At 33.8% G+C, this 18,919-nt stretch overlaps 1 long non-coding RNA gene across 1 annotated transcript in view; it reads left to right on the forward strand.

The window, feature by feature from the left end:
• Window positions 1–18,919, forward strand: part of LOC149079992 (uncharacterized) — a 142,212-nt gene that overhangs the window by 36,488 nt on the left and 86,805 nt on the right. Inside the window, exon 2 of the long non-coding RNA XR_016193520.1 lies at window positions 12,389–12,477. This is a non-coding gene — a long non-coding RNA (uncharacterized LOC149079992). The remainder of the gene's footprint in view (window positions 1–12,388; window positions 12,478–18,919) is intronic.

Here is an 18,919-nt window from a genome sequence, read left to right on the forward strand (position 1 = left end):
AGAGCTTAGGAGTGAGAATCACATAGAATAGTATCTGGTATAGTTTTTCTGAGAGTGCGTTTCTCGAGACTTTTGTTCATGGGCCATTAGTTTCCTTTGCTCTTAGAAACGATCCAAACTAAGAAATTAACACCACAAAGTGGATAGAATCTGCAGAAAGGTACAATGTATGTACATGCCAGACAACTCGACATTTGGCTTCAGAATTAGGACGATTGGTATCGTTTGAATTGGCTACACGAAAATAAAAATAAAAAATCCAGAAATACAAAGAGTTCCCTTAGAATAGATGGTTGTTTTACTAGTGAGAACAACAGACTTCCAAATCTTATAGACTTGGCTCAAAATTTAATTTTCATTTATAAACGTTCAGTTCTAGATAATATACTGGTTTTACCAAAAAATAATTATCTATAAATAATGAACACCAGGTTAAAAGAAAATTAAAATATATTTACATTAAACAGAGAACAAAAAGAAAGAAAAAAGGATGTTTTTTCCAAGTTTCTTGTAGTTTAAACTTTTCTTATACTAAACCAGCGGCAAAATTTTCATTTATTCATTAGGTATAATCGTTATTCAATTCTTCTGCTGTAATTCTAATAGAGTGTGGAGATTTACCAGAAAAAAATTTCTGCGTATAAAACAATATTAGAAACCTTGACTTTGGTATCTTTTCGTATTAATTGATATATCATAACAATATATACATAAATACGTTTGGACATTTCACTATACAATTTTTTCAATTAAAAAAACGATATTCGAAGAACTTTCTCATATGTTGCTTTCTTATTTTTGGTACACACGATGTATGTGTCACCAGCAAAGTATGAAAAAAATTATAGTCTATCGAATGTCTGGTCTGAGAAAAAAATACGAAATAATTATTTCTAACGTTATCGTAGATATAACTAACGTATAATTGATGTCCTATTATGCAGTCGTTATTTTGCTTGTATGGTGAATTTGCATAGTAGTTTACATCATATACAGTAAAACTTCTCTTTTGTGGACACCAACGGGACAAAAAAATTCGTCCGTGATAGAGGGGTGACCGTTAATCACGGGTTTAAAATGCATACTTTTATTATAGTAAGGGAAATTATTATTTGGCCGCAAAAAAGGGGTGTACGTTATCAGGGGTTTTACTGTATTGTGTTTGATCTGATCATACGACCGTGTTTCATATATTACGCCTCAAACCACTAGATATTCTTGGGAAAACTTTTTAAGGGTGAGCCAAAAAAGAAAAAAAAGTGGTGGACCGGGGAACCATGCAGCATTCTGACATTGATTCATAATTTGAATCTTTATACTTAGAAGTGAAGGGATGGGACATGTATTCTTTGCAGAGTAGGCTGCCAGTTTCATTGCAAATTAGGTAAAACGATTTATCCTTTACTACTGTGAAAATAAATAAGTACTATAAAGCAAATAATAATAATTGCATGCGTATTTATTAGGGTGTGCTCCCGTTTTTTCAGAAGCAAAAGTTTTTAATTTCTATTCAAATTCTCAAATCTATATTTTGCATATGGAAAAAATGAAACACCCCCTTAAATGAATTCTTTTGAAACACCGAAACTGAACATTTCTACTATTATTTTAAAATCTGTGGCGAGCTACATAGAACCTCTAAGCGGGCAGTAGTAGACAGGTTATAGGTATCGAAAGCTAGAAATTTATTCCATACGCAGATTACTGTTGATGGAGAAGTTGAGACTTTTACCGATCCTTTAGTTAAAAATCTTGAAGCTAGTGCAGTATTTTATCATTAAAGTTGATGAGCATCATTAATTTGAATAGAAATATATCAAAATTGAAATTTCTGCAATCATAACGAATATAACTTGGTAAAAATCGTCATTTTTGAGGTGAAAGAGGCCATCTGTGTGAAACAAAATCAAAAAGAGAGTCACGTTGTTGCTTGACATTAAGTCAGGCAGGCATTCATTTCCTTTTCGCTCTTTGGTGAAGTCCGGGTTAAAACTTTTCACCTCTGATAAGCAGGATATTGATTTTTCTGACGTGGAGCAATATTCTCGTAATTCGTTCGTCAATAAGTTATCTCTTGAGACTCGCCTACCACACCTCCTTGAAAGGCGGGTCCAAATTTTTGGGACCACCTTGATGTCAGGGCTGGGACTGTTTCGCGCAAACGCCAAAGTTTAAAAAGTGATGCGAAAACAAACAAAAACATCGAAAAAGTATTACAAACGGGCTGGTCTCTCTCCTGTTTATTGCGGTTAGTATAGTAAGTCCAGTGTTACCATAGAGGGAGAGAGAGAGAGAGAGAGAGAGAGAGAGTTCTGTCACTGTCTTACATCATATTTCACGCCTACAAATCATAATGAGAGGGCGAAGAGGAAAAAGTATCAAAAATGGTACTGTAAAATATTTACTTTTTTTCCTAAAGAGAATGAATTCAAAAGTAGGATAGAATTAATTATGAAAAGACTTGCCCAATCAATTTTTGTTGTTTTTGATGCTTTCTTTGTGTAGGTCTATGGAGCAAAAAGATCTCTACACAATAACTCCCTATAAAGCACTATTTACTATACGCTTCAGCATCCAACGCGATTCTATTAATATGAAAAACGATGATGCAATCATCACTCTTAAACCAATGAATTATTTAGCATCCGCCAGAAAAATTTGATAACTAATTTAAATTTTATTTATTGATAAACAAAATATTGTCTTTTGATTCACAAAACTTTTCATTTGAATAATTTGAGTATTAATTTACTATAACTGAAAAAAAATTGAAAATAACTATAGAAACCAAGAACTACAGTTACGAGGATTATACAAGGAATTTACAAGGATTGGAATCCTTAGACAAGTACAGTAATTCAATAACCACAGTAAGTCGCATTTTAATTCAAAAGAGATATTGTACTTCCATCAAATATGTCGAGATCAAACTTTTACTAGATGTCTTATAGAATGTATCAATTACTTTTCTTTTAGACGTGATGTTGCTCCGTAATTAAACAGAGAATTTATTTAGTTTTTTTTTTAAAAGTCAATTGCTCAGCATTTATTGATATTACTTACTGTACAGGGTGCATAGCTAATTCCTCGAACTGCAAATTACTTGCGAACCGTTGATCCTAGAGATTTACTTCCAATTATAAAAAGTATCCAAATAACGTGTGGACCACAGGTACGTCACTCATATTGCAAGGGGGCTGTACAGTTATTAAAATAAAATAAAAAAACTTTTATGCTAACACCCTATGCTCAAAAACCCAATTACAAAGTTGTTGCCCCGTCTCTCTTGATGCCAACAAAAAATTCCACGTTTCTAAATACAATATTCGCTGAAATATTCGAATTCGAAAAATGGAGGAAAGTTTTGGAAAAACAGCATTAAATGCGGGTGAAATAGTTTTTCCTGTTTTTTTTTCAACTTTCCTCCGTTTTTTGAATTCAAATATCTCAGCAAATATTGCACTTAGAAACGTGGATTTTTTATTGTTGGCATCAAGAGAGACCGGGCAAAAACTCTGTGATTGGGTTCTTGGGCACAGAATGTATAAAACGTTAATGTTTTTTTTCATTTTAATAACTATACAACCACTTGCAATATGAATGACCTATCTGAGGTACACACGTTATTTGAATACTTTTTTCAAATACTTTAATTGGAAATACGCCTCTAGGAACAATGGTTCGCCAGTAATTTGCGGTTCGTGCTTTTAGCTATGCACCCTGCACAATGCAAGACAATTGTCATTCTCTTTTTAATGTCTAGTTTTGGAAGGGTTGTACATATTTTTCACTAGAATTAATAGGAAAAAAAAAGACGCTCGTGTGTTTAATTTTTAATTACCTTTCAAAAGCCTGAATAGATTCTATAGTTTTATTGAATTAAGGATATAGTGTTATCATGAACTCAATATTTGGTTCAGAGTATAACAATAATCTACATTTTTACTGACAGTGTAAGAACTTTTCTCGAGATGGAAAGTATATTAAATTAGCATTCTATAAAGCTCATTATACACTGCTTGACAATTACTAAGAAATAGTGTTAATTTTGCTTGTATCTAACGATAAACATCCTTCAGAGGAATGAAACTCGTCATATTTTTAGTAGACATCCTGAAGTATCTTTATAATGCAAAATGAAACAGATATCGCCACATGGCGAAAAAGATAAGCAAAATAGAAAAAGATGCTCTTACCGCAATTGTAAAGAGTTACGCGGAAAGTGTTTGTTCTCTACTGGAAATAAGGACAGATATGAGACAGTTCTTCAGTATGAAGTGTGACCTCCTCGGACACTGATGCACATTTGGCATCTGCTGTGCATGCTGTCCACTGAATTGAAGAGAGCTTGAGGGATTTGTGGCATTCGTTCTTCGAGGCGGTTTTGAGTTCCTGTATGATTCGAAGAAAAAAACTGAACGTGGAAGTGCTATGCGAAAGCATGTTAGAGGCTGCGGGAGAATCGCCACTTCTTTAAATGATAGTTTTGTCAGCGTACAGGCGAGTTATCAACAGAGTTATCAATAGAAAAGTTTGCTAAACTTTTCATCAATACCTTGAGCTAATATTCTAAGAAATTTCCAAGAAAGCTTTGCAGAAGCGAAAACAAAAGTGCTAAACAAAATGCATTTTACAGTATAATCGTCTTTATATCTATCAGCCTCCTCCTTGTGAAGGTCATAAATACAGATATCGTAGAGAGGTCCTAAAAGTTATTTTTCAAACCAGCCCACGAATACATACTTTCGGCCATCTAACAAATGAGATCCATTTGTCCATATTTTATTAGTTTAAGTTTTTCCTGAAGAGTAAGTTTCCTAATTCGTAGATACTCATTTTGTGTATTTTCGCTCTTGTGATTATTAAAGAAATACAGTACTTGAAAAAACTTCACTAAATTTTGGTGTAAAATATCCCACAGTACAGCCTATGTATCTGTAGTATTCTAAGACAGTATCATAGGAGAGTACAAATGAAAATACGTCCAGATAGTATTAAAAACTATACGATACACCCAAAAAAAAAAAATTGTTCCACAATGAGATATATTTTTTACACACAAAGAGGTGCAAAACTTTTATTTTTCAGTGTAAGTATTTTCCGAGAAATCACCGAAAAATAGAGAAATCGCCAGTAAAATCAGGAAAATTCTTCATATAAATACATCTGATGCAACTTAACTCTAAAAATGGAGGTTTAAACTGCAGTTCTGTCAAATTGTTTTTGTTTTAACCAGGGTTATCTCCCGGGCAAAGTGATATTGTAGTCTCTCCATCAGGTTAGAAGAATCGTGTACTTCATGTACCAGAGGCGACCCAAGCTACCTTACAACAATTTTAGATTGCAATCCCTGGGGCTGGTAACCAGGCTACCAGCTTGTCAGTTTCGTATCAGTCCGCAAATTTATGTACTTAATCTCGGAAATCGTAGTACAATATCCTGTTATATCACAGGACCTAATATGCACATGGATTTCACTGAACTTGTTGGGGTGGGCAAATGCATTAAGATAGTACTGATATTAAGTGACAGGGGGGCTTGTATGAATAGAAGCAATTTCGTATTTTTTAGTATCGAAGGCAAGTTACTTTAAGGTAATTCTTTAATAACACGTTTTATCACGAGAAAATTGTTCAGGTCATTATTTTTTCCTTCATTTTTTGGAAACATACGATTTTTGAAAACAAGAACAATGAATAACTGTCACTGAAATTATATAATGAGAAAAATACTCGGGTGTCTTCAGTTTGACATATTTGGTAACTAAATTCAATACATATAGAAAGTCTCCACTTGACGTGTAGAAAATAAGCTTAATTTGAATATATTGCCGAATACACAGGGCTGCTCTTACCAGATGCGGGGCGTGGTGTGAAAATATTATTGGGGTCAGAGACGTCTAAATAATTACCCGATCCTCGATTTCATATACTGTATTCTGTGGGAGAGGTGATTCGGCATTCAAAAATTCATACATTTTTATTACAAGATATACGGAATGCTGAAAAATACTCCTACAAAAAATATAGACAAAATTAATTATTCAACATAAAAAAATTAATGAAAATTTCGAAATGAAGAAAATTTTAAATTCATAAAAGGAATAATTCTAAAACCAATTAAAATTAGGACCCAATAAAAGAAATTTTTCCAAAACTAGTGAAAATTCAGAATAAATGACTGGAATGATTCCAGAATTAATGTAAATTCAGAATAAATGCAAGAAATCATTTCAAAACTGGTGAAAATTCAGAATAAATGAAAAAATAACTCAAAGGAATCAGTAATAATTCATAATTCCAGAATGGATGAAAATTCATAATTCTAGAATGGATGAAAATTCATAATTTATGAAAGAAATAATTCCAGAATAGTTTTTTTTCTAGATGAAAAATGCAAAAAATTCCAGGATAATTTTTTTTCTAGATGAAAATGCAGAATTCTAGAAATATTTATTTCTAGATGAAAATGTACATTTCTCTCTCTCCAGAGTTTGTGGAAATTCAGAATTCCGGATTGATGAAAAATCAGAATTTATGAAAGAATTTATTATTACCGTAAGTGCGAGGGCCCCCTACAACGCGGGCCCCGGTGCGACCGCACCTGTCGCACACCCTTAAAGGGCGGAATATATTGTAGGATAGCCCCATCGTTGGAATATTTACATCTCATCACTTAAATCTCTGCTACAAGTAACATCTGCCATAAGTGCAGTTTCGATACAACATTCAATCTTCCAGAAAACAACCAAGTAGATATTAAATGCAAAATATTTTCCAGCCAAGAGGTTTTTCACTCGGTAAAAAAGTTTTTTCCGTCATTGGTTGTGAGGGAATCGTTAACTAAATACGAAGCATCTAAAAAAAAAAGAGATTTTGATCACTTAATTTTTTTTTTTTCAAAATAAGGAGGGAAGGCTAAAAAAATGAAAAACTATCTAGTGCGTGGAAAAAAATAATCCCGCAAAATTTCAACGAGAACGGCAGGAGAAATTTTTCAAGCCATTACAGGCAATGGGCTTACCAGAGAGAGAGAGAGTGAGTGAGAGTGATGCATTCCGCTACATGTGTTGCCCCTCACCTTTTAGTTTCGAGCAAGCGATGATTTAACGCCTGTATCATCATCGCCAACATGCCCAACGTGAAGAGAACGGCCGATCTCTTTATTACCTTACATTACAGTGTTAATTTCCTTTCGCAGTATGTACTCCCAGTATAATGAGGCGGAACGCCGGAAGGACGCGTGCGTGTACACCGAACTTACTCATAAAATTTGCCTTTTACCTTCGCAGGCCACAATCCAACCCTTCTCGCTGCTTTCACAACCAACACATTCCCACCTTTCATCGTTAAGAAATATCATACACCACATTTTTCCCCCCTCCTGTCTTTTATTTCTCACACCCTCTTACCATTTTCTATCCATATAACTCCCCATGAAGTCTCAACAGCGGGGGATATAGCTGGTCCAATCCGAGACGATTTTTCCACCATCTCATTTGTGTCATATGGCGAGTATAGGTCAGATAATAAAAACAAAAAGGACTTTAATTCATAATTCTATCAAGTCTGGTGTAAACTATAAGTTGAGCAAAAGCCAGGCGTGTATCTAAGGTGATGTGTTGGGAAGGGCGATTTATTGTTTAGGTTCGTTGAATCGGCCCGTATTTTACGGGACAGATAAATTTACCCCTCATTTTGAGTCTTGGGAGGGGTGATTGTTCTATCGCGCCTCCTTACGCTGAATCCACGCATGAGCCGAAGCGGACATCTTCAGCTGCGAATTAAATCCTAGGCAGATATTTTCAACTACGATTGCAGCCGAAGAAGACACATCAGCGTCAAATAAAGCCAAGGTGATATCTCCAGCAACAAATGAAGCGGAGGCGGACATCTTCAGCAGAAAATGGTGCAGAGGCCGATATCTTCAGATGCGAATGAAGCGGAGGTAGACACCTTCAGCGGGGAACGAGGTGGAGCCAGACACCATCAACTACGAATAAAGCCGAGACAGATATCTGCAGTTTCTAATGGATCTGAGGCAGACATATTCAGTTTTGAATCGAGTGGAGGCTGACATCATCAGCTGTGAATGAAGCCGAGGCAGACGTTTTCAGCTGCGAATTAAAGCCAAGGCAGATATTTTCAGCTACGAAAGGAGGCCGAGACAGAGACCATCAGCGGCAAATAATGCCAAGGTGATATCTCCAGCTACAAATGAAGCAGAGGCGGGAATCTTTAGCAGTGAATGGAGCAGAGGCAGACACCTTCAGCTGGGAATGTGGTCAAGGCATACACCATCACCTATGGATAAAGCCGAGGCAGGCATATTCCCTTTTTTGGCTCTTGGGAGGGGGTTATCGCAGCCATTGCACCCCCCCCCCCCCTCTCTGGATCCGCGCTTGGATAAAGCAATCAGTGGTGGATCTCGAATTTCTGCTACTCTAGGAAAGATTTTTCCATGAGGTCCCTAAAATGACAATTGGAAAAATTGGTTCGTATTTTAACGTTGTTTAATACCCTTTTTACCCAAATATGGAGGGAAGGGGTCTTATGCATGGATAGTATTATAGATATTAACAAATTGCGTTAATCCGGCACATATTAGACCAGGCTGTGCAGGATTATTGCCAGATTACTGATAGTTAATTGGAAAATCTCATTTAAATAATTTCTATTAAGTATTCTATTAACACAACTCACACGTTTAAAAAGAAGTACGGAGAACATAGAGTGGGATGTATCAAGAAGCTATCAGTACTTAGATAAGATAACCGTAATCTCTTTTATAGGCAATGCATTATATAGTCGAAGGTTTTCAACAGCTGGCTTATGCGAATATGAATTTAGGAAAGAGAGAAAACTCGATTCCCCGTAAGAGAAGGGCAGAGTTGAATTTTCTCTCCTTCCTAAATTCATCTTCGCATCAGCCGGTTGTTGAAATACCTTCGTATGAACAGCGAAGAGTGACATCATCCTCGGGTATTATATACTATTAATATTATTAGTTTTTCTTTCTTTTGTGATTGCTTTTATATTGGGTTGCTGTATATCAGTTATGTTGGAAATAAACATCCATATTTTTTATGAGCATCATTTTTCAGCCACCTGTTATGGCAAATTTGCCTGTTGTGTTGCGACCTTTGTGTTTTATTTGTATAAATAATATTAAGTTCTGCGCACAGACATGTTTTCCTCTTCTATGCTCGAAGAAAACCCGCCTAAAAACGCCGGATTACTGGACGGGCCGGAATATCGCATGACCAGACTATCGAGAGTCTACTGTACTTAATTCTTTGCAGTTTACGATGAGAGTGACTCTGATGATGATAATGAACTTGAAGTTGATGTAGATGATTATGATGCATTGGATGATAGTGATGAGGAATTTAGTGGATTTATGACGAATAAAGTTTTTTTATTTATATCCTGAAATAAAAAACATCTTGAATGAAAATGTTTTTCCCAAATTTCAAGCAATAGGGCCTTTTTAAACCCAAAAAATCAGGGGGGTTCCTTATACACGACGGCTTCTTATGCACGTTAAATACGGTATTTTTGTTCATGTTGTGGTATTATAACCCTTCTCATCAACTGCGCACTTGATGTGATTTTCTCCTACACTGTCTCCGTCTTCTATCATAAGCTTGCTTATGGGCATCAATTTTTCTGCTTCTAGACGTAAATATTCATTTTTAATGTATTGATAGAAAGCTCACTACGATTCCCCTTTTTCGATTAGTAGGCGTACTGTAGACGTACCTTTTTATTGATGCAAGTCATAATTTCGTGAGCGTTGAGAGCGATAACAAAGCAATATCATCTTTTTGACACCAACATGTACGTAGTAGGAAAAGGAGGTTTGATTTTTTTTACATTAAGTTTGTGAGGCCCTTTTGAAACTGCGAGGCCCGAGGAGGTGCCTTTTCGCTTGCATCTAAGGGTGCATCTAGGTCACGACTTATTGCAATCAGTTTGATTCAGCATTTTCGGCATTACAGTGATTAGTATCATTATTCAACTACGATGTTTGAACCGAGCTACGCCAGTGATTTTTTTCCCAGGATCGCGCGCTGCTATCGTGTGTGTGTGTGTTGTAGTTTATATTTTATGTATATTTTATTTAAATTTTTTTCTATAATCTATTTTGTGATGTGTATATATATATATATAACGTTCTATCTACAAATTCAATAAGATTAGTTTCAGAATAATAACTAATAAGTAAATATACGGCCAACCCAATTTTTAGACTTAAAGGTACTATTCCATACAATGATGTCCCCCCCCCTTCCCCACACTTGCGGTAGTTGGATGATTCTGTTAGAAACACAAGTTTTTCTATTAACTAATGTATATTAATAGACTTGTTTATTATTATACTTAATAGTTATGGTATTAAACCTATTTATTATGTAATTATAGTTAATGTACACTCGTGCGCGTGAATATTTTATAGCAATTACTTAAAAAAACGGAATCCCGGAAGCGTCATTTTTAATTCCGTTATCCCTTGATATAGAAAAATTTGGGAAACGCTATTCCCTTTCTACAATATCATTATCCTCTTCTACATTATCATCATGTTTGCACCAAATATGAGAGCATATTTAATGTTCAGAAATTATCACAAAATTTTTGTTTCCAAAATATATCGCAATGGGAACCATGACACAGCGTGAATAGCTATTTCCCCCTTGCTGCAATTTATAGGCATACTTCGAGTTAGAAAAAGCATCGAAATAACGTGACCTTAGACAAGTCTCATATTGCAAGGGGTTGTATAGTTTTTAAAATAAAACAAAATAACTTTTTATACGGACACCCTGTCCTAAAAAACGCATTTAAAAAGTCGTTGCCCTGTCTCTCTTGAAACCAACCAAAAGTTCCACCTTTTTAAGTGTAATATTCTCTGATATATTTTTGAATTCAAAAATTGGGGAAAGATGAGAGAAAACGGAATAAACTAACGGACAACGCTTCTTTTCCTCATTTATGCTGTTTTTTTCAAAACTTTTCACTGTTTTTTGAATTCAAATACCTCAGCGAATATTGCACTCAACCTTGAATATTTTTGGCCTTAGGAGAGACAGGGCAACAGCTTTTTAATTGGAATTTTTAGGACAGAGTGACTAAATTGAAAGTTATCTTTTTTATTTTAATAACTGTATAACCCCTTGAAATATGAATGAAATATTTGACGTTTACTCGTTATTTGGGCACTTTACTAATTGGAATTACGCCACTAGGCTAAATGGTTCGCTAGTAATGCGCGGCAAAGGGAATTTAGTATATAGTATAGTCAAGTAGGCATATAGTAACAGAATGGAAAATCCGGAATCCGAACATAATTATTTTTAAATATCTTTTCCGATTAATTGTGAGTAGTACAGTATTCAATTACTTAACTACGAGATTGCAATGAATATATTTGAAGCTTATGGACGCAAAAAATTCTTTTACCGAAGTAACAAACGGAAAATTTTAGAAAAAATAACAGAAGCATTTTGTTAATGAATAAATTTTTGAAAAAAAAGGGAAAAAACTTTGAAATATATCATTAAAAAAAGTAAAAATACGCGAGGATTCTGAGGAAAATCATTTTAACGTGAACTCAACGCATTTCAAATATTTAAGTTAATACGAATTTTATTCAGAAAGAAATCCAATTTTTTAAGATTTGATGAAAGGAATTTTTCTGAGCGAGAATGCAAAAATTAACTTTTCTTTTATAATGTACATATATAAAAAGTGCATTAAGTTCATTATAAGATTAAGTTTCAAAAGATAGGCATTTTTTTATGAAGATTTCTGCGATATCAAATTTGTATTTCGATACACACATACGCATGTACTAATGATTTTAAAGTATTTATTTAAATTATTTTATTTTTACCGATTAAAATTCAAGCTCAGAGTCATATTTTGTAAATAATTAAAAAATCTGCTAAGAGAGTACGAATCATAACATTTTCTAACAGAGTTGTCAAGTTTTTTTCCGAGAGATGGGCGAAATTTGAGAATATAATTTAGATACTGTAATTATATGTGTGTGCGGAAATTTTTAAACAAGTTTTATCGGTTATTTACGAGATAAAACCAATAAATAAGCCACGTATTGCTATGAAAAAACTTATTTCCCACGTATGTTAAGGAGTCTCATACTTTTTAACGCGGACAAAAAGCTTTGTGTAAACTATGCTCTAGTAGAAATACGCATATACTAATGGGATTAAAAATAATATGATTAAAAATGTTATTTAACCAATAATTTATTTTAAATTTGGTACACATATATTTCCGATTATTTTGCTATGCTTTGTCAACATAATGTTCTATTTATCTGCAATGCGCAAATTATCAAACATTAAAAAAAGTGATATTCACAGATTGCAGGGATGATAAAGTAGCACGACATCAATTTAATGGAACAAAAATTCATTCAAAATATAGAAAACTGTCAAGTTCATCAAATCAGGTAAAATATTTGATATCCATTCATTTTTAGTTTTTTTAAAATTTAATTTAAAATTTGATTAAGTCAATGAAATTTCTATATTTTACCTCATCTGATAGACTGAACAGTTTTTATTCATTTTGAATAAGTTTTTATTCAATTTAATTGATTTCACGCTATTTCGTCCTGCGCACAAGATGTTAACACCTTTTTTTTCAATTTTTGAAATTTCCCAAAATAGATTTGAAGATATGTGGATATTTGTGTTGACATATATAGCATATTCGACAAAATTTGAAATACACTGAAACCTCGGTAAAATGATACTCCGTGGACTAAGAAAAAATATCGTTGTAGAGGGATTATCGTTATATCGAGAGGCAATATTACCATTGAGTCCCACCAAATTTATGATGTTGTGTACATCTTTCCTAAATCGGCGTTGTAAGTACGATTAGAAAATGTACTTTCAAGAATTTATTGGTAGCTAAAAATTGTAATTGATTATTTGATTAGTAAAATTCAGTTAGGCACTGCCCCTGTAAAACGGTTTACTGCGTTGCACTTTTGTGTTTCACACAAAATTGGCAGTACCAACTTCTTCAACACACTTTTGGTGATTAAGTGTAGCAAAATATCCAGTTTATTACACGCCATCGGAAGAAAAAAGCATATGAAGAGTCCGAAAATTAATGAAGTTATTTATAACGAGATTTAAAAAATGTTTACTAACACTAACAAATTCCCTGGACAGATCGTAAAGATCTCTTGGGAATATACGTGATGATCACATAATTAAAAAAAACATCATTGCAGCAGTTTCAAAATCGCTTAAAAATATCGTTATAAAGAGATTTTTCGTAGTAAAAAGCATCGTTGTACCGAGAGGAGTTCAACATTAGACTATAAGCAATTTCAAATGAGATTTGAAAAAGTATGGTTGTAGAGGGAATTATCGTTGTATCGAGTATCGTTGTAGAGGGAATTATCGTTGTATCGAGTATCGTTGTAGAGGGAATTATCGTTGTATCGAGTATCGTTGTAGAGGGAATTATCGTTGTATCGAGTATCGTTGTAGAGGGAATTATCATTGTAGGGAGGTTTACTGTAAATGACTGATTGAATAATATTTTTAATGATGTTCGTACTAGAGTATAGTTTTTTGTCCACGTCGAAAGGTATGGGACTTATCGATCACGTTGAAAGACAAACAATTTTTCAATTCAGTATCTCAGTCATTCAGTAATTTTTGTAATTGATTAGTATATTATTCATCGACTTCCGTACGTGTTTAACAGTTAATCAGAATAATACTACACAGTATTTATTCAATCTCAAATCCAACAGCGCACTAAAAATCTCAACAAAAAAAAAAAAAACAAACAAATCACAGTCAAAAATATCATATACGTGAAATCTCTTTAAAAAAAAAAATTATCTATTTTAATAACATTTTATAACAGTTTAATGTTTTTGGCGATCGTTTTTTCTCATCTCACCTCATTTACCTTTTTCCTCCCAACCTGTATGATATGAGAACTCAGTTAAAATAAAGAGAGATTTTTTTTTTTTTTGGAAAATTTTGCACTTTTTTTCTATAGAATTCTTTTCAATTTTTTTCTTTTCGGGAAAAAATCCCAAAAAAAGCGAAGTTTAAAAGTATTTTATTTTTTTTTCGCACCATCCATTTTTTTTTTCTTCAAGGTACCGTATTGTAGAAAAAGAGCATTTATTCGTCGAGAGAACACAATGGGTGGTGTTTCTTTTAACGTCAAGCGGTGGTAATTACTCCGCTGTGTAACATGTGTTCCGTTCAATTAAAAAATATAAAATAAAATAATAATAATAATAATAATATAAAAATAAAAAAAAGGCGAAGGTTTTGTTGTGACGTAAAAACACGAATAATACGTTCTTGAAGGTAAAAGAATGAAATGTGAATAGAAAATTTTAATAAGGAAATAAAATTGATGAGTATATTTTGATTATTTACTCCCTAGGAAATAAAATTAAAAATGAGAGAAGGATTATTGTTATACAAATGTGCATAAATCTATTCTGCTTCTTATCTGTGGTTAAACCGAAATCATTTGTTGTTCTATGAGTGAATAAAAAGTCGAAATTTACCATTACGCTATTTCTTGATTGTATTTATTTCCTTTTGTTAAACTCGTGCAAAGTGAAAATATATTCTAGAAATTTTTTATATTTATTTTTTTTTGCATTCTTTTCACCGCTGTTGATGGATTTATAAATAAAGTTCCTTTGCTTTCTGTGAATGAAAGGCCCTCTTTTCTAAATTTTATTTTATTTTTTTAGATTACTAGCATTTATACGGAAACGTGTATTGGTAGGAAACAAGAAATTTATGAACTCGTTAAAAGCGTTCTGATGTCATTTCAACTTTTAAATTACATTTTGAGAATGTTTCTTTTATTGATTTTATTTTAAGAAAAATAAAAATAACTTTCATTAATTGTGATGTTGAATAATCTATTTTGAGAAATTGGATTTCTTTGCCTGATAATGATATATAATAAATAATTTTATTCATTTTGCTGAATTTTGTATAAGCACCAAAGGCCATGGGTTAGCTTTTTAACCCTTTCACCGGCATAACAGAAATCCCTGAATTCCCTGTAGAATGCCATACTTTTTTTTATGATACAGTAGACGAAACTTATTAAAATAACGGATAATGTTATCATTCGGGTATTGTTGTTATTTTCGCAAAGTAGGGAACGGACCAATATCATAACATGAGAAAAATTCAGTCATAGTTTCAGAATGCTAATGTGTTTTCAATTTATTTTTCTTTGAAAGTTTTTCTATTGGATATTTTGAAGTTCAGGTTGAACTAGATTCATTTTTTCCTTATGAGTTATCGTTATCAATCTAGAAGACTACGCAGGAGGTCAGAAAGTTCCCTTATGGACAAAAATTTCTATACACAGTTCGCAACGTCCTGATTGGGTCGTAATAATCGCTATGATCCACGTACGAGTAGAGGTTTCACAATTTCTTTCCTACAGTAAAAGCATGTGTAAGGTAAAAAAAGTCCCTTTTTTCAGTTCTTGTTCAGTCTCTTTCGAATGGCGAAATTTACAGTTACTTGGCCGACTTCCACAAGGGAATCTATAGAATGCACCATATATATGAAAAATATCATAATTTGGAACAAAAACCAGACAGTTCCATTCTAAATCCTCAAAATTTCAGAATAAAATAAGGATTTTAGCTTAAAAGGGAGAAAAATCCTATTTTAGAAAACTGAAGAAGAAATGCACGATATAAAATTTTGAAACTTGTTATGTCAGAAAGAAAATTAGGGTTGCCCGTTTCCACGCGTCATATCCGACCAAACAGGACATATATATCATCATTGTGCTTACAACCAAGATTTTTTCGGATATAGTTGTCAATCTGTTATTGTTATTAGAAACCTCGAGTCCCGATGTGATCACATTAAGCAGCGTGCACTGCATTAGCTTTCTTCCAATTTTTTAAAGGTACAAAATAAGGGAGATAGGAAAATGTGTTCCTTTGTTAAATAAGCTTTATTATCTGGGCTTGTTATTACTAAAATAAAACGCTTTTGAGAAGGCGATATATCTCGTCAATGCCATGTGAGAGGGTTAATACCATGTGGGATCTCTTTAACTGAAGTGGTAATTTTGAAACTGATTCACGTGGATTCAACCAATAGAAGGACGTACCCTGAAGAGACGCTAAGCAATGCAGTTTCAATAGCCTCTAATAATAGTAGGGTACAGTAATGAATTTTGCGATCACATAATCGAAATATGTTCCACTAAGCTCGTTATCCGTTCGAATCGTCCAGAATGTTCCCCAGGCCAATCATGAACTATCATAGTCCGGTACATTCCCATCCTGCGAAATCCTATCGTTTCTAGGGTCCATGAAAGACTGCAAATGGTTACTAAACAGTTGAGAGTGTAGTGTAATGAACTAATTAAAGCTAATGAAAACTTAGACCTAATTAGGCCTAATGAACCGTACCATGTCATATAAACACTGTCCACGTCATTATAGAACCAACACAAGCTTTCACAGTGCCTTGTTGAAGATTAGAGCCATGGTGTCATGGGGTCGGACGCATATAATGCTCTATTTCAGTGTTTCTCAACCTTTCTGGAAACAAGGATCAGTAAAATGTCTGAAACTACATGGCGCACCACTTGTGGCTCATATTATGGGACATTCCTGCAATTTTCGTTGTTCCGTTTTTTATACATTTTTCCAGTTTTTTCAACGACATTAATTGAAATTTGTAATATTTTATCTAAGTCGTGAATACACAGCATTTTCATAATATAAATTAATTATGATAATTATGGCTAAAATTATAAATATTCATGACGCATATGGTGTAGATAGTAGCTTATCAGGCTGGAGAGACCTGGGTTCGAATCCAACTATTTGCATTTATCAATTTTTGACATGTTTAAAAAAAAGGATAAACATGTTGGGGTGAATCGGGAAACTATCCATGCTTACAGAATAAAACAACCATAAGTATTCTTTATGGACATTGTATAATATTTCATCATGTATATATATTGTTTGTAACTGTATTTTAATTGGGTTGCTGTATTTTTGAAATATATATATGACATCCATATTTGTTATGGGCATCTTTTTCCTCAGCCACCTCGTTGGGCATTTTGTCTGTTGTGGCGTTGTATTTGTATTTGTATATTTGTCAGGTTTGACGTTTTGCCCTTTTTTTTGGAATTTTAATTACGATTAGTAATACTGATTAGTAATTGCTATTAAATTTGAAACGGAATTTGGATGACAATTGGCGATGTCCCGTATTTTACGGATTATCACTTAAGATCTTAGTTTACCGAATTTTATTTTTCTCAATGAAATATGGTTATCCGAGATCATTTGAATATTTTTTTTCGTGAAATAGTTTTGTTTACTGTGATTTGTAGCAGCCCTTTATTTCCCCAACCTTCAGCAATTTCAATAGTAATTAGTAAATTGCATTTTAAAGCAATAAATTTAGTGATATATAATGTATTTAGGATCATGGTTTCCCACATTCCCCTCGATGATGTATGGTGAACCTAAGTATGAAAGTATAATTTTTTATTTGTACCGATGTGGATATTATATCAATTACAACGGGTGAATTTTACCAAGTATGCTTGCGGACCATCTCTAGTCCGCAAGATATAGTCCTCCTCTAGGCCACCTCTATACCGTTCAAGAACAGTGATGTATGCATATATATATATAGGGCCATTTGAATAAATACTGTACAAGTTCCATCCCCAAGCATTATGGAACGAAAATTTGATTTGTAAAAGAAAGAACTGAACAAGATTCAACAAATGCATGACTTGATGAGGCTATTTAAAATGAAAAAGAAAAACTTCTTGTTCTTATTACTTTCTTTTCTGTAAAAATAACTATCAACTCGTGGAACATTTTATTTCCTCCAAGTTTCTGTGAGATTTAACGAAGAAAAAGCTTTGAAAGAGTGATTTTTCTCCTGGCTGGTAAAAAAAATGAAAGGATAAAAGTGAATACATATACAAAGAAAAAAAAAAGAGCTTCACTCTTTGGAGAAGGCTTCCCAGTACGTACTTCACTGTGAATCTAGGAAAAATTGAATGACATTTTATGACCGGGGTTGGAGAAAATGTTACACAGAACTTCTATCATTTGCAAAGGAACAACAACCGTTATATAGTTGCCCCCGAGTGTTCCTCTCCACCTTTCACTCCTTTTGGTATATTTCCCTGTCCATTTTTTTAGTTCTTGCCGGAGATGTGGACACTAAAACGTAATTATAATCAGTCAGGCACAAGTCAGAACATCTACCACACAAGAGGGCAAGAGTTGGGGAAAAAATAGTAAAAATGGGAAAAGGTGAAGTTGCAGTAGCACCTTGAGAGGTTGCAGATGTGGGTCGCATCAATCCGCTAATGCTTTAATCAGAGAGAGAAAGAAACTAAGCAAAAAAGTTGGGATGCGCTATCTCTCAGTTACTCAAACAATTATTTCAGTCGGGCTACGCAGGAACGCTTGAAAAATAAATAAATAAGTAATATAAAAGACAAAAACAAAACAAAAATCAACCAAAACGTACAAGAGAATGGAGCAGAACTCGGTATGTAATACTGTGTAGTAGTGGCCATCGGGTGAGAAGGGTATATGGTACAAAAAAAAGGATCTCCCCTTCCCTGACCGCTGGCCTGTCTCATTAAGATGTGATATGGCAGAAACATACGTTAAGATCATGCCTACGTTTCGAGCGAGACTGGCAGGGCATAAATGCCAAAAGCAGAACTTGGGTTCCATCGTGATGTAGTCCAAACCTTGTACGGCAATTGCTTTTTCCCCTCTCGTCTTTTCTAGTCTCATCACACTCATGGATGGAAATTGGTACGCGAGAGGCAAAAGTAATTTCTATCCTCAGAGAAAGCCT

The sequence above is a fragment of the Pholcus phalangioides genome, unplaced genomic scaffold (genome assembly GCF_987345545.1).
Source record: "Pholcus phalangioides strain wild (caught in Gottingen) unplaced genomic scaffold, Ppha-v1.0 ptg000011l_1, whole genome shotgun sequence".
NCBI classification, from domain to species: Eukaryota; Metazoa; Arthropoda; class Arachnida; order Araneae; family Pholcidae; genus Pholcus; species Pholcus phalangioides.